We start from the raw sequence: 21,807 nt of genomic DNA, 5'->3' as shown, positions 1-21,807 counted from the left end.
AGTCAAAATGATACTTTCCTTTTTTTTCCCAAGGAGTGAGAGAGTGATAGAAAAGGATGAGAGAGCGAGTCTTTGAACAAGTACGCCTCTCCCTACAGTTCCAGGACCTCTCCACTTTAGACACCTGAAGAAGGCCCACTTCAGAAGGTGTGAAACATCAAAGCTTCTGTTCAGTCGCACACACACATTCGCGCACACACCACTTCATTTCCCGCTCCCTTACAGACAGACATTGGCAAATATTCTTGCATTGCTGTGACATTTTTCTTACCCCTACGTTGGCAAAAAAAGTCATAACAAAGGAGATGGAGAGAGCATGCTAGGACACTGAAAAATCTCTTTTTTTTCAGATAGCAGGGCAGTTTGAACTAATGGGACTTTTAAAGGCACCAGAAATCGAGTATAAGGGCAAAGACGTATAGCATCACACTGATCTCTTATTACAGGTACTGCACTATGTGGTTAAATCCATTCCAGATTTGAACACTGCTGTGTGTCACTCGGAAAAGCTACTTTAACAGCAACATTCAGCCCCATCAGAGTTACCCCTGGAAATTAAAAGTCCCCCAGGGAGCTTAAAACCTTGAGAGTGAAGCAGTTTGTTTTGTGGAATGGCCCGTAATTGTCTTTACACTATAGAAAGCTCCAATTTTAGCCTGGCACTTTGTTATCTGCAGTTGGCGAATTCAATACTCTAATAAAGCTTAGGATTGTGTCAGATATTATTATACTGTGGTTCCTTATGGCCATATCATTGTGGTCAATACTGAATGTATAATCTGTCATCACTGTGTGCAGATGTGGAGTTTCTGAATGAGCCGATTTGAGACCTGTAAAACAGTTTCGTCAGCCACCAGAAGGGGGCAGTGTGGGTCTGCAGCATAGTCCGTATCTGAATCTCTTGATAAATGCCAATGTGCTGATGAAACCAAATGATAACTCAAACAGTGGCAGACGCCATGATAGAAAAGACGATGTATAAAAGGTGTATGTGCAAAGGAGAAAGGACATGATTCGGGATGGGTAGAGGAATTGAGTGAGTTGAGTATTGGCGTGAGTTTGTCAGTGTGTATGTATGTGTGTGTGTGAGGGCTGCCTGGCAGTTCTTCCATTGCTAAACTGAGCTTTTTTGGCTATTATTGCTTTTTGGGATTTTGGGCGAGCTCAAATGTCAGGGTTTCTCATTTGGGTGGGAATCCAAAGCGCGGTTCAATCCTAGTGTTCGGGGAGCCAGCGGATGGCATGCTGGACACAGATAGGAGATTATCCAGCCCTCATTTAGCCATTTATGAATCTCACTGCATGTCTCTCGGCCAGTGCGATGGGCTGTACGAATGGTTTAGCTGTACTTTTCAAAATGTTCCTAGAAGTGGCTCATTGGCTCTTCAAAGGATGCTTCTTTATCAAGGAGACTTGATAAGTGTTCTCTCTGAAGTTCATGTTTGTTTCTTCTAAGCCAAAAAAAAAAAAAAAAATAGGAGAAGTAATTTCGACAGATATTGACCTCAAGGTTATAGAGCTTATATTAATGTGAATGCCATAACTCGGAGTGTTTGGTCTTGAAACTATTTGATGGGAAATTCTTGAGATGATATTGACATTTCTTGCATTTTACTGCAGACTTTGGTATCTTTGAAAAATGGCAAAGATTATGACATTGTTGAGGTATATCTGCTAACTCCAAAATGGTTTTCTTGCTTTTTGTAGATTAAATTAGAGATTTATCTTTGACTTGTATTTAATCAAAATTCTCTCTGGAAAAAAATATATAGTCTCAGTCAGGATTTTTTATTAAAATGTGTAGAATTGATATAAGGCATTCATATATATATATATATATATATATATATATATATATATATATATATATATATATATATATATATATATTTATTGAATATATATATATATATATATATATATATATATATATATATATATATATATATATATATATATATATATATATATATATTGATATATTGAAAACACATTGTGTTATGTTATAGTTTTAAATGTCTTGGTTTGCGAAGAGCATTCAATATTAGATATTTGAAGGAGTAGTTTTCAAACAAATGTAAATTTTCATCATTTGCTCAAGTTACAAACTAGTTTGAGTTTCCTTTTTTAATTGAACACAAAACAACATACTGTGAAGAAAGAGGGGATGGTTAACATTTCCATTTTGTGGTACAAACAGGCCCGGATTGGCTAATCGGGAGGACCGGGAGAATTCCCAGTGGGCCGGTCAGTTTTTTGCCCGCGAGCTGTTGTGGTACAGTGGTTAGCACGTAAGGTTATGACGCCGCCAACCCGGGTTCGGTCCTCGTCAGAGTAACATTTTTAAAATTTTTCTATTGTTAAGACATATAATACTGTAAGGGTTGTTGAACATTTGAAGTTCTAAAACAGCTGTTTTCTCAAAAAAAGACGTAATAGTGCAATTAGAAACTGAATTAGAAATGACCTTATTTTAATATAGTCAGTGGTGAACTGAGGTGGGCCGGTCTAAGGCTTGAAACTCCAGGGCTGAAAAAGAGTCCCACTCCGGCCCTGGGTACAAATAAATTTTTTTGGATGAACTATACCTTTAAAAATATTCACCTCTTTTAGATTCTTTTTGTTGTCATACAAGTTAATTGTCACAAACAGTATTTAAAACAGGAGTTCTCACTGATTTATACTTCAGCGTCAAGCTCACGCATATGGTCCGGGGCAGCCTTCATACGGTCCTCGCTGAGGCTGACAGGCACCTCGCAAAATATGTAACTACACATCGCAATGACGCGCATCGCATGCTCTATGATTGGTCGGCTTAGTACCGGTGATGAGCGTGGGTGGTGCTGAGAGCCTGATGGAGCGAGTATTTACAAGTGTCGAGTGCCGTGAAGGAACTCTAGATGATTACTTTTGTTTTGTGTTTACCTTATGATTAACGTTGTTGCATGTCCGCCAGTTCTTGCCTCTGAATTAGAGAGTTTTAGCTACTTGTAGGGTTTAGAAAAAACAACCCCCCTGCGAAGAAACTCAACATGGAACATAAAAACCTACTGCTAGCAAACATTGCGGAAGTGTTATTGCAGAGCTACACAAACAGCACGCAGAACTATAAACGCATGACTACGCTCAAGGAAGGCACCGTGGGTCATGCTCAACACAGAAGTATAAATCAACCTTTAGATTTTGCTTGATGCTATTAGCAGGTTTAGCATGAGATAATTCAGCCTGGGGCTCCCTCCTGATCAATTAGAACATAACGGTGTCTGAGATCAGGTAGGTGTCAAGAACTCCCCCTGGTAAAGAAGTAAAAAGAGTAGATGGAGTGGAAGGGGGGCTTTCTATGAAAATGAACATGAAAACTGATTTATTCTTCTGCGTTGAGTGATCGGTGGAGCCCACGGTGCCTGCCTTGGTTGAGTCGTGCATTTATACTTCTGTGTGCTGTTTGTGTTGCTCTGCAACAACATTTCTGAAATGCTAGCTGGCAGTAGGTTTTTATCTTCCTCTGTGTCGTGTTTCTTTGCAAGTGTTTAGTTTTTTCTGAACGCTACCTTAATGTACAAGTAGCTAAAACTCTCTCATTTAGAGGCAGAACCAGCAGACGTGCAACAACTTTAATCATTAGGTAAACACAAAACAAATGTTTCCATCTGGAGCTTCTTTACGGGATTTGACATTTGTTAGCAATCCCTCCATCAGGCTCACAGCTCTCAGCACCACCCACACTCGCTATCGATACCAAGCCGACAAATCACAAAGCTTGCGCTACGCATTGTTCTGTCGTGTAGTTACATTTTTTGAGAGGTGCGCATCAGTATCTGCATCAGCCATGGCAAGGGCGATGTGGCTACCCGAAGGCTGTGCCAGACCATACTTGTGTGCTTGATGTCAAAGTATAAATCAGCCTTAAGGCAGTAGGGTTAAATCAGTCTATATATTGTAGGCTTGGATCAATCTGATTGGATTATTACTGATTACGGATGAGGGACCTGCTGCGATCAATCATATCATGTGCTCCTCTTGAAATTATTTTGTAAAACTTCACTTACAGTCTTATAACAATTAGCCATTTTCTGTTATTTCTTAGCCATATATATATTAGGTGTTTGTCAAATGAAATAATAACTTTGTTTAAATTTCAATGTGTGTCCAAATGTTCTATAGCTTGGTAAAGTTTGATTTTAAGAGTTTTTAAGAGATTTTAAGTTTTTAAGAGTAACTCAGTAGTCCTTAGTAGTCAGCAGAAATTTCTGTCTAGATTTTTGAGCATGCCTCCAGAATAAAATTGTGTCATAACATTAAGAAAGCCATACACCACAAAAAAAGAGCATTTCTGACCATAAGTGTGAGTGTTCAGTTTGTAAGTGAGAAACGAGTCTAGAATCTCTCTTTGTTCTGCCACACAGCTTGGCATCTTTTCCTACAGCTTGATCTGATCGTCTCGGGGAACTCGCGATTCCCAATGTCTGACATTTCGACACAATGCACGACAATAGATGAAAGTCGACATGTAAAACAGTGGCAAATGATTACAGACAATATAATCGCTCCCGAATAAATTCCGCAACATTTGATATACTGCCAACAACGTCCTCTTTGAATTCACCACTCAGCCACAGAGCTTCGCACCAAATTGCACCCTTATGTCTCCTGTCTGACTTTATCTCTTCAAATAGGTTGGTTGAGTCACTTCTCTACATTTCCCTTCAGCCTCTTTGCACTCGTCGCACTGTAGGACCATGGGATTGAAGCATCTGTCATGGACTAGAGGTGACCAACCTAACATGTTCTCTGGGTTTAGCCCTGCTGTAGTGGGCAGAAAAGAAGCATGCCCTGCCCTCCGTTTTTTTCTCAAGCCGAACGGTCGCTACTCTTGCGTGTAGAGTGACCTAGTGCAAATGTTCCTCCGTCTCTTCATTAACACAAAATGAGCTTTTTATTCTCCAAGGATTGTGACCCTGCTGACGAGATGGGTCCCTGTGATTGCAAGCCTTGTGTAATAGAGCCAGAGCAAAACATTTTCGTCCGGGCTCTTTCTTGCGCTCTTTTTGTGCTCCCGCTGGCCTTATTGGCCTCTAACCCCAGAGTGAGTTTAATTGCAGCTTCCCTGTTAAACTGCCAAAGCCTGAGGGGATGGAAGGAGAATAAAGAGAAATGATAATAGAGATAATCATAAAGAGCAATGAGAGTGAGGAGAACTCCGACTGTTTATGGGGTGCTGAGGAGCGGCGTGAACTAATTTACACTATAAACACTTCTCTCTGGCTCCACTCATCGCATCGCCGCGTTGTTGTGCTGCTTATTCGAAAGGCACTGTCGCTTTTTGAAAATGTTTGAATCTGGTCAGGCGAGGCTCCAAAGCAGCATTTAATTAGCGATGTTTTATGGGCTGTCTGGGTTCATGCAGAAGACACAGGTAAAAAGCTTTCAGCGCTTGATGAATGGCAAGGTTATACGAGGAGCGCTTTTATTATCTGAGGTAAATCTGCTATAGGATACCGTCAATGGGATGAGAAGAAAAACACATGCTTGCTAGTTTCACAGCAGTGTACACAACTATATCAAGGATGAAAGGATTAGAGGTGCTCTTGCGTGGTAGGTGTAAAAATGTATAAAGAGGGATAATATTACATTTGTATTAAAAAAAAACAACTTTTTTTGTGTATGCTTTAAGGTGCCCTATAAAGACAATCTGGGTATATCAAGGCATAGTAGAATAAGAAGAGATCATTATATGGAGATGGTAATACCGTGAGCCTTAGACACCACTGTTTGTTTGTTCTTATGTAAATTTCACAAGTGTAAAACCACATGGGCAATGAGCCAACCAGAACACAAGGCAAACTGTCATTTGCATGTATGCGCATTAATTTTTACAACACAAACCATATCAATAGCCATATCAAACCAAATCCAATCATAGACCTTCTGATTCTAAGAGTATTTTATGGAGTAGTAAATGAGCATCATAAAGTTTTTGGAGAGTAGAGAAACATATTGGTTTTTGGAGATTTTTTGAACTTTCAGAGGCCATGAACCTACTATGTAGAGAACAATTTAAAGGAGTGGTCCACAGTATATTTTCAAGGCTTGGTTGTGTTCATAAGATGCAAAGCAATGTGTGCTCATGCTTCATTTGTAGAAAATCACATTATTTTTCATATATCTTACTTTGATTATATACCGCTACACTGCTACCATGAAATTGACTGTCATATTTCCTAGTTCCACTGAAAGTTTCTTTCAAGAGGCTCTGATTGGTCAACTAGCATAATGTGATGTTATTTGCGAATTGGCTGCACGTCACCATGTCATACCCCTAGAAGCACACACTTTTGCGCTGTGTAAACAATAGCTGTTTGCCGGATCAGATTGTGCCTTAGTCAGACTGAAAACAAAAATCTCACTAGCCCGGATGTGTTTTTTTGTAGTCTCCAAACTTTGTTTACTGTAGGCTTTGCTAAGCCAACTCTGTAAAAGCCAATGTCTTCCTTTGCATTGAACTTGGATCAAAAATGGATCTTACATTCAATGGATTTCATGAAAACCAAAAATCTAAAAAAAAAATAATTGCTAGTTTTACTATACCTGTGGGCAAATTTGGTTCAATAGACTAAAGATCATTTAAGGTGGTTAAACAGAAGATACGCCCCTGTTTTATTTTATTGTATTTATTTATTATATTTATTATGTTTTATTTTATTCATTTATTTTTGTTTTATTCTTTTTTTAAATACCTGAGTTTTGAATTTGTATCAGAATTGATTGTTTGACCTTTAAAGCAATACTTTAGCTTAAAATGAAAATCCTGCCATTATTCTGTCTCTTAACAGTTCTAGTATTTTTTTTTCTCATTCTGGCAAGTCTCTGTAGACTATAAATGACATGTTCAATAATGTAGAGTGTCTATTGTGTTCTTATTTATATGGACAGTAACCACGTACTTTTGTGCAAAATAGCACAAAAGTACATAGTTCAAAATATCTAATTGTTCCATGAAAGAAAAAAAAAATGAAATGACTCAATTTTAAATCAAAAACTGGAAAAGAAGTAAACCGCCGCCGTTTTAAATGGGCAAGTACGTGTTTTTAATGTATGACCACAGTTTGTGAATATGCCGCCAGGCGGCACAAAGAGACGGGATGCGAACGGACAGAAATAGCCTATACAGTAGCTGTAAATATGCTACTGTACTTATAAATTAAAATGAAACATTAAAACAAAGCATTCAAATTACTTAATTAATCATAAAATTTAGTTAACACACTTTATTATAAAAGTGAGCAAAAGCTGTCATTCATTCTCATGAAATAATATTACTCTTGCTTGTGTGATTTAATAAATCATATATAAATAAATGTATAAATGCATGAATAAATAAATAAATAAAAACTGCACAGTGAGAGTTTTTTTTCTTGTCTAATCTTAATTATGAAGTTATTCTATTTCAATTCTAATAGACTTCATCACACAGTAAATGCTTTTTTTGACTGTCAGTTTATTTATTTTTTTTAAGAACACTAATGGCAATTGATAGCTCCATATGATTAACACAACAGTTACACATTTGTCATAGACAGTAAATCACATCACTGTGTGAACCAGAGAACTGCACTGATTTCTGAGTTTTTTTCCTTTGTTTTACCACCATGAACCAGAAATAGCATTTGCTTCTAAGCAAAGAAAGACTGCATGCATCCTTGCAGCCTAACGCAGTACATTTGCTATACTTGTGGGGACCTTTGGTTCAACAGACTGAAGTCATGGTTAAACAGCAGATACTGTATGATTTATTTATTTATTGATTTGTTTGTTAGTGTTATTACCCGTGTATTGAATTTGTATCAGAATCGATTGTTTGACCTTTAAAGGAATAGTTCACCTTAAAATGAAAATTCTGTCATCTGCTCATCAGTTCTGTTTTTTTCTTTAGCTTTTTTTCTGGCAAGTCCTTGTAGACTATTAAAGAGATGTTCAATATTGTAGAGAGTATATTCTGTTCTTTTTAATACATCAGAAATGGACAGTAAACAGGCAGAGCCATTGTGCAAAATAACACAACAGAAAAGTAATTCAAAATATCTCTTAATTGTTCCATGAAAGAAAGAAAAAAATAAAAATTACTTCTTTCTAATAGGTGACACGGTGGCTCAGTGGTTAGCACTGTCACCTCACAGCAAGAAGGTCGCTGGTTCAAGTCTTGGCTGGGTCAGTTAGCATTTCTGTGTGGAGTTTGCATGTTCTCCCTTTGTTGGCGTGGGTTTTCTCTGGGTGCTCCTGTTTCCCCCCACAGTCCAAAGACATACGCTACTGGTGAATTGAATAAACTAAATTGGCCATAGTGTGTGTGCGGGTATGTGTGTGTGTGTGTGTGTGTGTGTGTGTGTGTGTGTGTGTGTGTGTGTGTGTGTGTGTGTGTGTGTGTGAATGAGTGTGTTTGGGTGTTTACCAGTACTGGGTTGCAGCTGTCATTCATTCCCATACACTGATATAACTCTTGCTTGTGTGATATAGTTTACCTAAATCATGTTTTTCTTTCTCTTTTATAATATTATTTAGATGTTATTCAATTTCCATTTTAATAGACTTCATTCATTCATTTATTCATTCATTTTACTTTGGCTTAGTCTCTATTTCCGAGGTTGTTACAGTAGAATGAACCCCCAACAATTCCAGCATATGTTATATGCAGCGGATGCCCTTTCATATGCAACCCAGTACTGGAAAAAACCCATGCACACTTGTTCACACAAACAATTAAACAAATAACAAATAAATTTTGTTTATTCAATTCACCTATAGCGCATGTCCTAAAACTGTGGGGGACACCGGAACACCTGGAGGAAACCCTACAACAACATAGGGGGAAAATGCAAACTCTACAAAGAAATGCCAACTGGTTCAGCGACTTTCTTGCTTTTTGGCTTTATCACACAGTAAATGCTTTTAGACTCTCAATTTATTTATTTATTTATTTGTTTATTACACTCGTGGCAATTGATAGTTTGCACACTGTACAAAAAATCTGTTATTTTACTTTTTTTTTTCGGCAGCTGGGGTGCTGAAAATAAATAAATAAATAACGTACGTTAAATTACAGAAATTTACTGTAAAATATTGTCTGGTAAATTACAGAAATCTACCATAAAATAATGTCCGTTAAATTACAGAAATTTGATATAAAAATAACGTCCATTAAATTACAGAAATTTACCGTAAAATAATGTCTGTTAAATTACAGAAATTTACTGTAAAATATTTTCTGGTAAATTACAGAAATTTACCGTAAAATAAAATACGTTAAATTACAGAAATTTAATGTTAAATAACGTATGTTAAATTAGAGAAATTTATCGTAAAATATTGTCTGGTAAATTACAGAAATCTACCATAAAATATTGTCTATTAAATTACAGAAATTTACCATAAATTATTGTCTGTTAAATTACAAAAATCTATCGTAAAATGACAGCTAATACCTTACAGAAATTACCGTAAATTAATGGCCAATAAATTACAAAAATCTACTTCAATTTAATTTTTGCGTAAATTTCTGTTATTTAACTTCTGTTATTTTACTCTTTTTATTTCGGCAACTCAGCTACCGGAATTTTCTTTTTAAATACTGTATTTTTTACAGTACAACAGTTAAAAATTTCACAATATGAACCAGAGATCTGTGCTGATTTTTGACAAAGTTTTTGTCCTTTGTGCTTTTACCACCAAGCTCCAGAAATGGCATTTGCTTTAGAGTCAAGAAAGCCTGTTCAAAGCAAAGAAAGCCTGTATCCATAGCAGCCAAAAGCAGCGGAATCTTCTCCCTAATATGGAGCATTCGCCTTAAGGTGCTGGTTTCTTTCAACACCTCTATTTGGATACTTTCACTCTGTTTGAAACAATGCTGTGAAGGTTTAACGCCACAGAAAAGCAGTTCAGTGGCACTAACATGCTTGAATACACCGCAGACGCTCACTTGATATGTGGCCAGGGGGTCCCGTTCCTGCGATATTGCTCAGTAGTAAACGTAATCTTGTGAACATCGCTGAATAAAGCTCGCTGCGAGTCGTCTCCTCGTCTTCACTCCCTCTGGCAGTTCATTTTACATTTTATTATGCCTCATAAACAGTGGCGAAATGAAAACTCCTTCCGTGCGCGAGCATCCTTGAGTAACAAACAATGCTGATTTGATGGTCTGAGTGAGTGATTTAGAGGAAGGCAAATTAGTCTCGCGGGATGTGTTTGAGTTCGGGTCACCTGCTCTCGCTGTATGAGATGGTGGGATATATTTAGAATATAGGGAATGATGGATTTTGGCTTTCGTCAGGTTGATGTTTATGTTCAGTGCAGCATATGCAGATCAGCTTCACATGTTGGTCATACGGGAAAGGCGAAACGTGCACTGTTTTTAGAGATATGCGCCTTTCCTCCCACCAGCTATAAATAAATCATGTCTTTTCCTTCGTCCTGGCTTAAGAAATCAGCTTTGACATATATACTTAATCACTGAAATATGCAAATCGACACATTATGTTCTTAAACTATTATAAGAGGTCATTTGAAGTGAGCATGTGCATGTTGGAGAATGAAATCTAGGCTTCCAAAAAAAAAAGAAGGGGGGATCTGTAGGAAATAAGCTTGAAATGGGATTGATTTAAATAGAGCTCACTAATTTTGTCCAACGTTAATTTGCGCTATTTAAATCATGTTAGTGTGCCAATTAGCTGACCTAATCTAAGCTAGCTGCCATGATTGCCGAGTTATTTGTGTATCTGTTAGTAACTCTAATTCAGCCTGACTTCTGTTGGCTGTGAAGAAGACCCTCCACACACACACACACACACACACACACACACACACACACACACACACACACACACACACACACACACACACACACACATATATGCTGTCGAGCATTAATTGGCCCACGCTAATCATTTATGAGCACTAAGTTCATTAAATGCTGTAAGTCGCCGTGCCGTCCACACCTTTAAGCATGCATGACTGCTTTAAACGCTCTTGGTCACGAGCCACAACAGATGATATTAAGTGGTTTAATGTGTTAGCGTCGCCCTGTTTGCGCAGATAACGTTCAGTTAGGAGCTGCACAATTCAATTACTGGGAAAAGTACAAAACGCTGGGAAAAAAAGAATCAAATTTGCACTCTGTGGTAAATGACAGGGATATTTGAACGGTAAGCGGATAGGCTGTTTGATCTTCACACAGGTTCTGGTGTGTGTTAGATCGTTCCTGCTAATTAAGACTCCTATCAGCAGTGTTACTCTGCCTTCTCCTCGGTAATGTGAACAAATATGATTAATGGGAGGGAAGAGGAGAATGAAAGAGTGACTGAATTAGGGGAGGAGAGAGATGCTGAGAAAGAGAGAGTGAGCAGAAAATGAATCGCATGGTCTGCACTTTTCAGTACAATTAGGGTTGAGAATGATGTTATTTTAGAGTGAAGTTACTATATATTTTTTTTACATTTATGGTTTAAATGAGTTTTTTATGCTTGTGCGATTAATAAAAAAAAAAATAGTTTTAGTTCTAGGTGTTTTAGTACGATTTAAAATTAAATTGAGAAAATCAGAAACATTTCCTGGGTTCTTATAATAAAAAAAATGAAGTTCCACACGATTCCTTCGTGTCATCCCAACACAAATTGATTAAGTTAATTGCATCATAATATATATTTTAAACAAGTAGCAATAGTCATTAATTTGAGTGTAAGTATTGTGGAAGTGTGATTAAAATTGACTATTAAATAATCATTTTCTCTTCTCCTTTTAGATTCATTTAAACTATTTAGGGTTCAACGCTAAGGATTTTTTCTACTGGCAGTGGTTCAGATTTGACTTGCCCTGCCAAAATTTTCACTGGCCCCTCCCAAAAAAAAAAAAAAAAAAAAGTTAATAGCTATTTCTTGGCCACATATTTTAAATAATCTATCAAAAGCCAAACATAATTGTATACACACACTTTTTATTCAGCATAACATAAACACAACTGACAATTTAAGAAATATATAATTGTAAGTGAATTTGAAAAAAATAAATAAATAAAAATAAATAAATAAATACATAAATAAATAAATAAATAAATAAATAAATAAATAAATAAATAAATAAATAAATATTATATAAGCGAAAATGTGCACTTTAATTTTGACACCCACAGACATCATCATCAAATATAAATCAGAAAGGTAAGACTCTCATTTCATACAGAGCCTCAGTTCAGTTGTCAAGTTTTGTAAAAATCTATCTATTTAATTAATCAATCTGTTTAAAAAAAAAAACATTAGAATTATGAACAATATAATTATGCAGGCTTAAATTATAGAGAGAAATAAAAAATGGAGCAGATCTATGTTGATCTTTCGTTCAATTTGTCAGTGCATGAAATGAATTAAACAGGGGGACTAACACAAAATATTATAAGATGAAAATATGGAAAAATATTTTTTTTTGGCGCGTGTACTAAAGAGCGCGCGCGTACTAAAGAGCGCGCAATGTACCTATAGCGCATGTCTTTAAACTGTGGGGGATACCGCATCATTCGGAGGAAACCCATGCCAACACGATGAGAACATGCAAACTCCACACTGAAATACAAACTAACCCAGTCGGGACTCAAACCAGTGACCTCCTTGCTGTGAGGCGACAGTACTAACCATTGAGCCACAGTGCCATCTACCAGGGTAACTGATAATATATAAAGAAAATCAAGTCATTTTGTAGTATATAGTGTGATTTTAAATTTACTGTATTAAAATAACAATTTTCAGTTCTCCATTTTGATTCATATTTAATTATAATTTACCATTTCAGTTCAACTCCTATCTTTAGTGTCATACTTCCTTTCCCAATGTGTAATATTCTAATTTGGTTCTTGAATAAATTCTTATGATCATCATCAATGTAGAATATGGCTGTGCTGCTTAATATTTTTGTAGATATTGTGATCTACACTGTAAACGATTTCTGTTGTTTTCACAGTATTATACTGCATTTCTCAACAGTTTTTTACTGTATAAGCTGTGCACAGTGTGTTACTGTATATATTGTTGTTTTCACAGTATAATAATGTATTTTCAACTTTTCTATACTGTGAACATGGTTAACAGTATGTTACTGTAGATTTTACAATGCATTTTGGGGAAAAATCAGTTACTGTGCATCTAAATACAGTACTGCAAATGACCAAGAACAACTCCACACACACTATATATTATGATTATTATGTTTACTTATTTTTAGACAAATTATTTTGTGAAGTAAATAACCTAACCAGTTTCTTCAGACTGTTCAGTGCATTAAACTGTCCCCTGGTTTTCCATTTTTGGGTGCACTGCACCTTCATTTTATAAGGTAACATGGAAATATGAAATAATATTTAATAAACATAACTTTGTGCTAAACCAAAACGTAAATTGGAACAAAAATAATTGATTCACGTAACCAAGGGCTGTTAAACACAAAATGATTTCAAAGTCAGCTTAAATGTCAGAGTGACCAACCTGCTTTAGACGGATTCAAGAATATTGGGCACCCATATGGGCCACCGTAGAGGGCACATATCTCCGCATTTTCAAAACAACATTTTAAAATACGCACTATCTTAATAAATAAACCACAGAATTTAGTTTAAAACAACAACATTCTCGCATGAAAAACAGTTAAAACTTTATTTCATAACACATTTATTATCTAGTCATCGAAGACAGGGGCATGTCTCAATAATGTCTAGGCCGATTAAAGCATGAGGTTTGCCGGATACATGAGTGATGGAGCGCCGTCAACCCCTGGAGGTCAGAATCTCCCCTATCGGCAAAGCACACTTAAAAGTAGTCATGATATCTATAAACAAACCACAGATTTGAGTTTGGAAGAACTATATTCTCGCATGAAAACCCGTTAAAACTTCATTTCGTGACATATTAAACGCAATATTTATGATATGATCTGGCTTTTCTCATTCGCCATTATATTTGCTTGTTGGTGTGAAATGCACTCTGGGAGAAAAAAATATTAATTCTCAAAACACTTCAAGCGAACCTTATTCGTATTGTTAAAGTCAGATACATGTAATATTTTCGCTGGTAAAGTGAAAAAAAACAACAACAATATTACTATTTTATCAATATCACGTTTGCACTGGTTCGGTTCAGCACTCAAACGAGACCGAATCGGATTGAACCGTTTGCTCGGGAATTATTTTATCACACGTGTTCACAAGCACATTCAGCAATATGTGTATAAATGTATGTGGCCGAGCAGTATAACGAAATAGTAATAATTTATTGTTGTGTCTTAGAATAATTTACAAAAAGGAATCGGTTTTAGGCGGATTCGACTCTTTACTGTTCTAAGGAGCCGATTCATAGAACCGAGCCGACTCGATTCGACCTTCACCAGGCAAGCAACGGCTCTTCTAATTTGAAATCCACCTGTCCCCTTTTCCTCCAGTGAATTCATCCTCGGTAAGTGTTTACAAGTCAAATTCTGTTCGTTAAAGGGTTGTTTTGTGTATTTTTCCGTGTAGTGTGTGTGTAATTTAAAATAATTAACCAAGTTACTTCAGTTGTAGGTTCTTATGTCACGTTATTCGACGCCAGACCGTGTTTGTAGTGTTTGCGAGGTATTAGATAACGTTAAGTGAGTTTATCTTAAGTGAGTTTTTGACCATAGTAACGTTACCTGAAAAAAAAAAACTTTTACTTGGGGTTAACTACATTAATGAATTCTGTATTTCAGCACAACACTGAGATGAAGGCAAAGTCACCATGAAAAGTTAAACGTTTAACGTTAAGGTAACGTTAAGCTCTGGTCTTCATGTGGTCATTTTGACTAAGTTATCATTATGGTTAAATTTGTAAACTGTAGGTTAACTTACTTATTCAAACTAAACTCACAATGAAACAAGTCTAAACTGTTTTATTAAATTGAGCTGATAATAAAATTCAGTTGATGTCTTTTAAGCTAACGTTAATATTAACATAATTCATATTAATTGTCTATTTCTCACTGGTTAATGAGCTTATTGTATAACATTAGTGTGTCATTAATTGTACATTTTATTTTTGGTGTTCAGGTGTAGGGAATGATTTGTATACAAATTTATTTGAACCCCATACAGATTGGTATGGTTGTACCATAGATTTAGATTATTAAATGTTAAGTCTTATTTTACTCTTATCATATTTATCTTTTTTGCAGCTACAGCAATTGATGTTGAAAAACTGATGCTACCAATCTCTCCTCACTTGATTATTCAAGGTAATGTTGATGTCTTCCTCATTTTGATTAGATTATAAAATGTCAAGTTGTTCACAGATTTGTTGTGAGGAGTTTCATGTACAACCTCTTTTTCTTCTTCCAGTAGCGACGCAGTGGCACAGTAGGTAGTGCTGTCGCCTCACAGCAAGAAGGTTGCTGGTTCAAGCCTCGACTGGGTCAGTTGGCTGAATACAATGGCATAATGATTCTGCTTGCTCACAGGAGGTACTTGATTTAGTTTTCCTCAAGCGATACATCAGTTTTTATGAGTAATGCGTGACACTTGAATTGAAGGGACAGTTCACCTAAAAATGAAAATAATGGTTTCAAAATAGTTAAAAATAGATTTTTTTTGTTGCATTTAACACAAACTCATATATTTTTTTTAAAGAAATTTGGTTCAAATATGGATGTCAATAGTTACTGGTTTCTAACATTCTTCAAAATATCTGCTTTAGTGTTCAACAGAAATTCAAACTGGTTTAAAACACATGGAGTAATGGTGGCAGAAAAGTAAACTATTCTTTTAAATATTTTATTCTGAGACTTATTTTATATGTGTCTTGTCTTTTGCCATATTGTCTTTCTAGCTCAGATTGTGATGGACCTGGAATGTGACACCAGTTACTCTTAAGTCAAGAACCAAATAAAGCACAGATGTGGAGGGATCTGCAACTAAACTAACTGGAGGAAAGGAACCTTTAGGTAAAAACACCTGCCTTATTTAGATCTGAAGTATTTTATTTGGCATAGAGTATTATTTTTTTATTCTTATTCTAATTTTATGTAATGTATATACTGAATATAAGTCATTTAAATTTCACAAATGATTGAATATAAAATATCATTAAGATGTCTTATTTTTCATTGTCTTAAACAGGGGTGCTCAACCCTGTTCCTGGAGATCGACCTTTCTGCAGAGTTTAGCTCCAACCCTGATCAAACGCAACTAAACAAACTAAATAGTATCTGAAGGAGCACTTGGTAAATAAAGACAGGTGTTCTTGATCAAGGTTGCAGGTGAGCTCTGCGGAAAGGTAAATCTCCAGGAACAGGGTTGAGCACCCCTGATCTAAATGCTCAAAAATGCTGAAATAGATTCATAAGGATTAATGCTTAAAGTAAATGTTTACTTCTCTCTGTAGACGACCAAACATGCTTAGTATCTCTCACATTTTAATAAATTATTCATTTTGATTACTTTTACACACACACACATATATATATATATATATATATATATATATATATATATATATATATATATATATATATATATATATATATATATATATATATATGGGTAAGCAAGTATTTAATAAATAAAATGATTTAACCAAATGACTCTATTAACCTAGCTGCTGGGAAAAAAACATGTAAAATAACAGATTTGTTTTTTTTTTTTTTTTACAGTGTGGGTGAACATACTACCTGGATGTCCAACAAAGACTGCACAAGAGCTCATTTGATGGCACATTCTGTCCTGTCTACATCTCTGACAACCTGAAAGTGCTTCGACATCAGTGAGTAATAAATCTTCATATTATTATGCATTCAGGATTTCTGTAAGCCTATCTTTAATTTAAGTTTGTAATCAGCAGTGACTGTTTTAAAAAATGTGGTATTTAAATTATTCTTAACATTTTACTGATGCTGTGCACAGTAACGTCATGATGATTTAATTTGAGGAAATGTCACTGGTGAGGTGTAATAATATTTATTTGTTTCACTGACATGCCATCACTGCATATTGAAATACAGTAAAACGAATTGACTGCAAAATATTATCACAAACATTTCTAGTAGTAGACTGCTTGACTACTCTTCAGTTCTCTGCTCAACTTTAACACATTTGTTCGTGTTGCTGCGCCTTTCAGCAGATTTTGCCAAAAATGAATGCTTAGTGATTACTTTGTTTTATGCGAACCAAATGTCAGTAACTCATCATTAGCATTATTTTTTTAGTTAGAAGTAGATTTTCACATGTTAAAAGCTTAAAAGTACTTAATTAACATTAGTCACGTTAAATTAGATTATTTTATGTATTTATTTATTTTTAATATGTAGCCTCTTAAGGTCAGAATTAACTGTGTTCACCCTTCTTAAATTCGTGGAAGCTCTAGGGTGGTCATGGAATCAGATATTCAAGCTATACAGAGTCAGACATTAAGTTAAGATGAGACTTTATTTTTTACATACCTGTGTGGACACTTGACTAGTGTTGACTTGACTGATCTTTTCCCCATTACTGTTAGTGTAATTGTAAATAGACAACAATCTGTATTTTGCCAACAAAAACGACAAAAAAAACAGTGTTTTATTTATATAAAACAGCAGTGCGGTGTTTGGTTTCTGAATGAATGAAATAATTTGAGGCATGATTAGTTTTTACTCCAGTGATTGATTTTGCTTGTCATTTTTGTAGGATCATCAGAAGTGCTCCTGCCCTTTTTCACTGTCCCTTTTCTACAACATCATTTGGCCTTCATCATTTCGTGTCTTGTAGCAGTATTTTCACCTGTTTTTAAAATTGTAATACTTTTTGATGCATTAATTGTTGACTGGTTTTAATGATCAATTTTTCATTAGTGTTCTGTTGCTGTGTTATATTGAATAATTGCTACTGTTTCAGTATGGTTTACACAATAAACTTTTATTGTGAAGTTAAAGTTTCAGTTTCTTTATTTTTCTTGCATTTCTTGAACAGTTAAAATAACATTTGTGCAATTTTTAAACATTTTTATGCTCATTATAAAGTAGCACTATTAAATACAATAAAATAACATTTAATAACTGTAAAATACTTTACAGTAATAATGAAAGTAACGTTAAAATACCGTAGTTCTGCATGGTAAAAATGTACAGTAAAATACTGTTTTCAGTTTTGCAGTATGTGTATCAGTACTGTAATTGGTGTTACAGTAAAAAAATAAAACAGTAAAATGATGTAATACATTTTACAGTAAATGTAATACTAAAGTAATTAGTATTACAGTAATGTTACTGTTTTATGAAATACAGCAGCTACTGGATAATTGTTGCCAGTAACTTACTGTTAATTTAACAGGAAATCGTTTACAGTGTAGATTGTAGATTTAGATTTGTTTTTTAGGATTGAATATTAGAAAAGACATTTATTTAAGAAATGAAAAAATGATCTACAATAGTTTATATATCTTTTTTTAATTGTTCTTAACTGTAAGTTATTGTCCCTAAACTTGTAGTAAAAGGGGAGAAAATAGTAGTAAATTTTACAAAATATAAAAGAAACAGCAGTATTTCGCCACCTTAGAATTAAAAGGTTCTATCTGACATTTTTGTCAAAATTGAGTTATTGACATATTCTTATTAAATGACAACTTATTTACATTATGGGATTTTTTTTTTTTTTTTTTTTTTTTTTTACAAGTTGTTTACATTTTAAGCCTTTTTTTTTAAAAAAAAAACAAAAACAAATGTTACACGCATACTGTTTGCTATGGAATGCAAAAACTGATGCTCAATATCTCAAAATCATTAAGAACACAGATAAAACCTTATAATTCTAAGATGACAATTTGTAATAAAAAAAGAACATTCACTAAAAAAATGTCTGGTAATTTTTGTGGTTTTTGTTTATTTACGGTTGTGAAATGCATTAAGGGATCTTGATCTCTGCTCTGTTGATTATTGATGTTGAAAGTTCACCTCTAGTTTGAGAAAGTGACTTATTGACATTTTAGTAGTTTAAATTCATATAATAAAATAGTATAATAAATAATTAATAGAGAAAAAAATCTGTAAAATAGCAGAAAATGTGCTGGCTGTTTATTAAAACTTTTTTTACCGTAATATACAACACAAATCCAGACAATATATCACTTAAAACTATTAAAAATAATAAAATTAAAGTTAATAAAAGTCACTTTATCCAACTTTTTAGGTTAATAGTTGTCAGAAGAAAGATCAAGGTCCCATAATGTGATTCAAAAGTATAAATAAACGAGGAAATATAAATATATAAAAATTTTAATCACAAAAACTGCTAATTTACTGATATTTTTTATAGTGTATGATAAAAATGAAGACTTTTTTTGTATTGAATTACACACATTTCTTTCATCCATTCTGCAGAAATCCGAAAAGATGTGATATGGCAACAAACTGCTAAATCTATTGAATACAATCCGATATACTTATACATACAAGACATTTTATTGAACTCATCTTATATTTGCTCTTCATCAGGTTTCTTTGCACATCTCTTTTCCCCTTTTTATCTTCATCACCTCTCTTGAAATTGTTGTTAGCCTCTGGCCTTCTCCTCTTCAGCCTCATGCCAATCTCTTCAGAGGGCATCTGCACGCCCTGTGAGAGCAACAATAATTGCTTCACATAAATGTGTAATAGTGCATCTTTCTGTTTGTGTCTGTGTGTGTGTGTTGTTAGTAGTGAAATACACACACTTGTCTTGCACAAAAAGGGCTGCTGTTTTTGTTACCAGCTGCAATTCAGAGGTGTTCGGTTTGCAAGGCTTTGGTTTTTAATGACTGATAATAGCCATTGAGAATAATTAGGCTTTTTTGTCATCTCTTTCTTCAGTCCCAGGAGAAATCAAGACTTTACCTGTAGGAGTGTTCAGTGAGAGAGAACAAAAGATTTCTCCACATCTGTCCTCTTAAGAAAAAACTAAAAACCTCTGGAGAGGGAGTAACAAATAGCATACTAAGTCCCCTTACAGTTTTCTGGAAAGTACAGTTGAAGTCAAAATTATTAGCCCTCCTGTGATTTTTATTTATTTTTTATTATTTTTAAATATTCCCCAAATTATGTTCAACAGAGCAAGGATTTTTTCACAGTATTTCTAATAATAATAATAATAATAATAATAATAATAATAATAAAAAAAAAAAAAAAAAAAAAAAATATATATATATATATATATATATATATATATATATATATATATATATACATATATATTTGAGAAAGTCTTGTTTGTTTTATTTCAGCTAGAATAAAAACTGTCTGTAATAAAAAAAACAAAACAAAAAAAAAAAACACAGTTGATACAGTTGATTTTGATATTCTGGGAATAGCCAATGGGGAATATGCCAAGCTAGTGTGTTTCCCATATACTGATAAACTTCTGGTGACCGGTTATTGTGAGTTTTTTTCCATTTTATACAATATTCCTTTTGCAGCATTGATGTTGTAATGCAATTCAAATACAATCAGTTAAACAGACTTTGGCATTCATTTAGTTGCTCAAGTGTAAAACGAGACAAAAAGCCATTTGCTCGCACGCGCCCGTCAGAATCGGCAGGCTAGCCCAGAAGCTCCATTGAATATACTGGGGTAAAATAAATGCTCATATTATAAACACATGGCGGGGGAAACGTAATTTAATGCAATCTGAGACCCACTTCATATTAGATATCACTCAGCCAGTGGAGATCGCTGATTTTTAAAGAAAACAGACCTTAAATGTGCCGATTTTGCATTGCCATACAATTCACCGGAAAAGATTAACCCAGGTAACTGGCAAATTAAGAGTCCTACTAGCATGCTTCGGCATATACCCTATTGTCCAGAATTAATTGAGTGTAGTGCACATTAGGGGCTATAATACACCAGGAGCTCCCTCAAATACTAGGGAGCTAAGCTGTTCAGGGCTTAGTAGGTAGTCAATAATTTTCTTTTTTATTTATACAATATTTAATAGGGAGCCAATGCAATGATGGAAGAACTGGAGTAATATGGTCATATTTCTTTGTTCTAGAAAGCACTCTATCAGCTGCATTTTGAGCTAGTTTGAACTAACAAACTAATTTGTTAATTAAATGCATTATGTTACACTTTTAACACCATTTGGAGGTGTCCATGTTGCTGAGCAACGTATATAAAACAATGTGAAGACTTGTGAGACCACCTTTACGCTTCTCTTCTGACCTTAAAAATATAGTTAGCTGAGTCGTTTGTTGGGTCGAATCGAGTTCGCGATCTATTTTCCGATTAATCAATCTTGCAGCCCTAATTTCAGTAGACTAATTACCTTAGACAAACATAGAAGACCCAAATACTGTAGTGGTTTTCTCCTAAAATAAAACTTGTTTGAGAGCTGCAGCAATGTTTTGTGGACTTGTCATCCTCTGAGAAAATTGTTGATGGTCTGATAGCAATCTACATACATAACCCCCATCTCTCCACCCAATCAACCTCCATCCCCTCCACCCCCAGCTGGGCTGCTGTAAAATTGTCAGGCGTTGACTGGTCCGCGGTGATAAGAAGGTTGGGGTCCACTGGTCTACAGAACAAACCACTGTTAATCAATGACTTGTCTAATTACCCTAACTTTATTAACCTAGTTAAGCCTTTGAATGTCACTTTGAGCTGAGTACTGAATACTACCTTAAAATAATTTATAAAATAATATTTATTGTCATCATGGCAAAGATAAAATAAATCAGTCATTAGAAATGAGTTATTAAAAATATTATATTTAGAAATGTCTTAGAAAAATCGTATTTATTTTAAACAGAAATTGAG

At 34.7% G+C, this 21,807-nt stretch overlaps 1 protein-coding gene and 1 long non-coding RNA gene across 7 annotated transcripts in view; both read left to right on the top strand.

The window, feature by feature from the left end:
* The window catches only part of LOC141377471 (uncharacterized), a 370,516-nt gene that overhangs the window by 83,833 nt on the left and 264,876 nt on the right, over positions 1 to 21,807 (top strand). The gene's annotated exons all lie outside the window — the stretch shown is intronic.
* LOC137496001 (uncharacterized) lies at positions 14,333 to 17,948 on the top strand. Of its 3 annotated transcripts, none has more exons than XR_015507974.1 (7): positions 14,333 to 14,483; positions 14,758 to 14,813; positions 15,220 to 15,279; positions 15,383 to 15,504; positions 15,870 to 15,984; positions 16,693 to 16,802; positions 17,705 to 17,948. It is a non-coding gene; the product is annotated as an uncharacterized LOC137496001 (long non-coding RNA). The 3 variants fall into 3 exon arrangements; XR_015507975.2 differs by lacking the exon at positions 14,333 to 14,483 and adding an exon at positions 14,603 to 14,658; XR_015507973.1 differs by lacking the exon at positions 14,333 to 14,483 and having other exon boundaries at positions 14,684 to 14,813.

Source organism: Danio rerio, chromosome 14 (genome assembly GCF_052040795.2).
Source record: "Danio rerio strain M-AB ecotype USA chromosome 14, GRCz13ab, whole genome shotgun sequence".
NCBI classification, from domain to species: Eukaryota; Metazoa; Chordata; class Actinopteri; order Cypriniformes; family Danionidae; genus Danio; species Danio rerio.
Note: the sequence above shows the minus strand (reverse complement) of the source record. Positions and strands in the feature narration are given on the sequence as shown.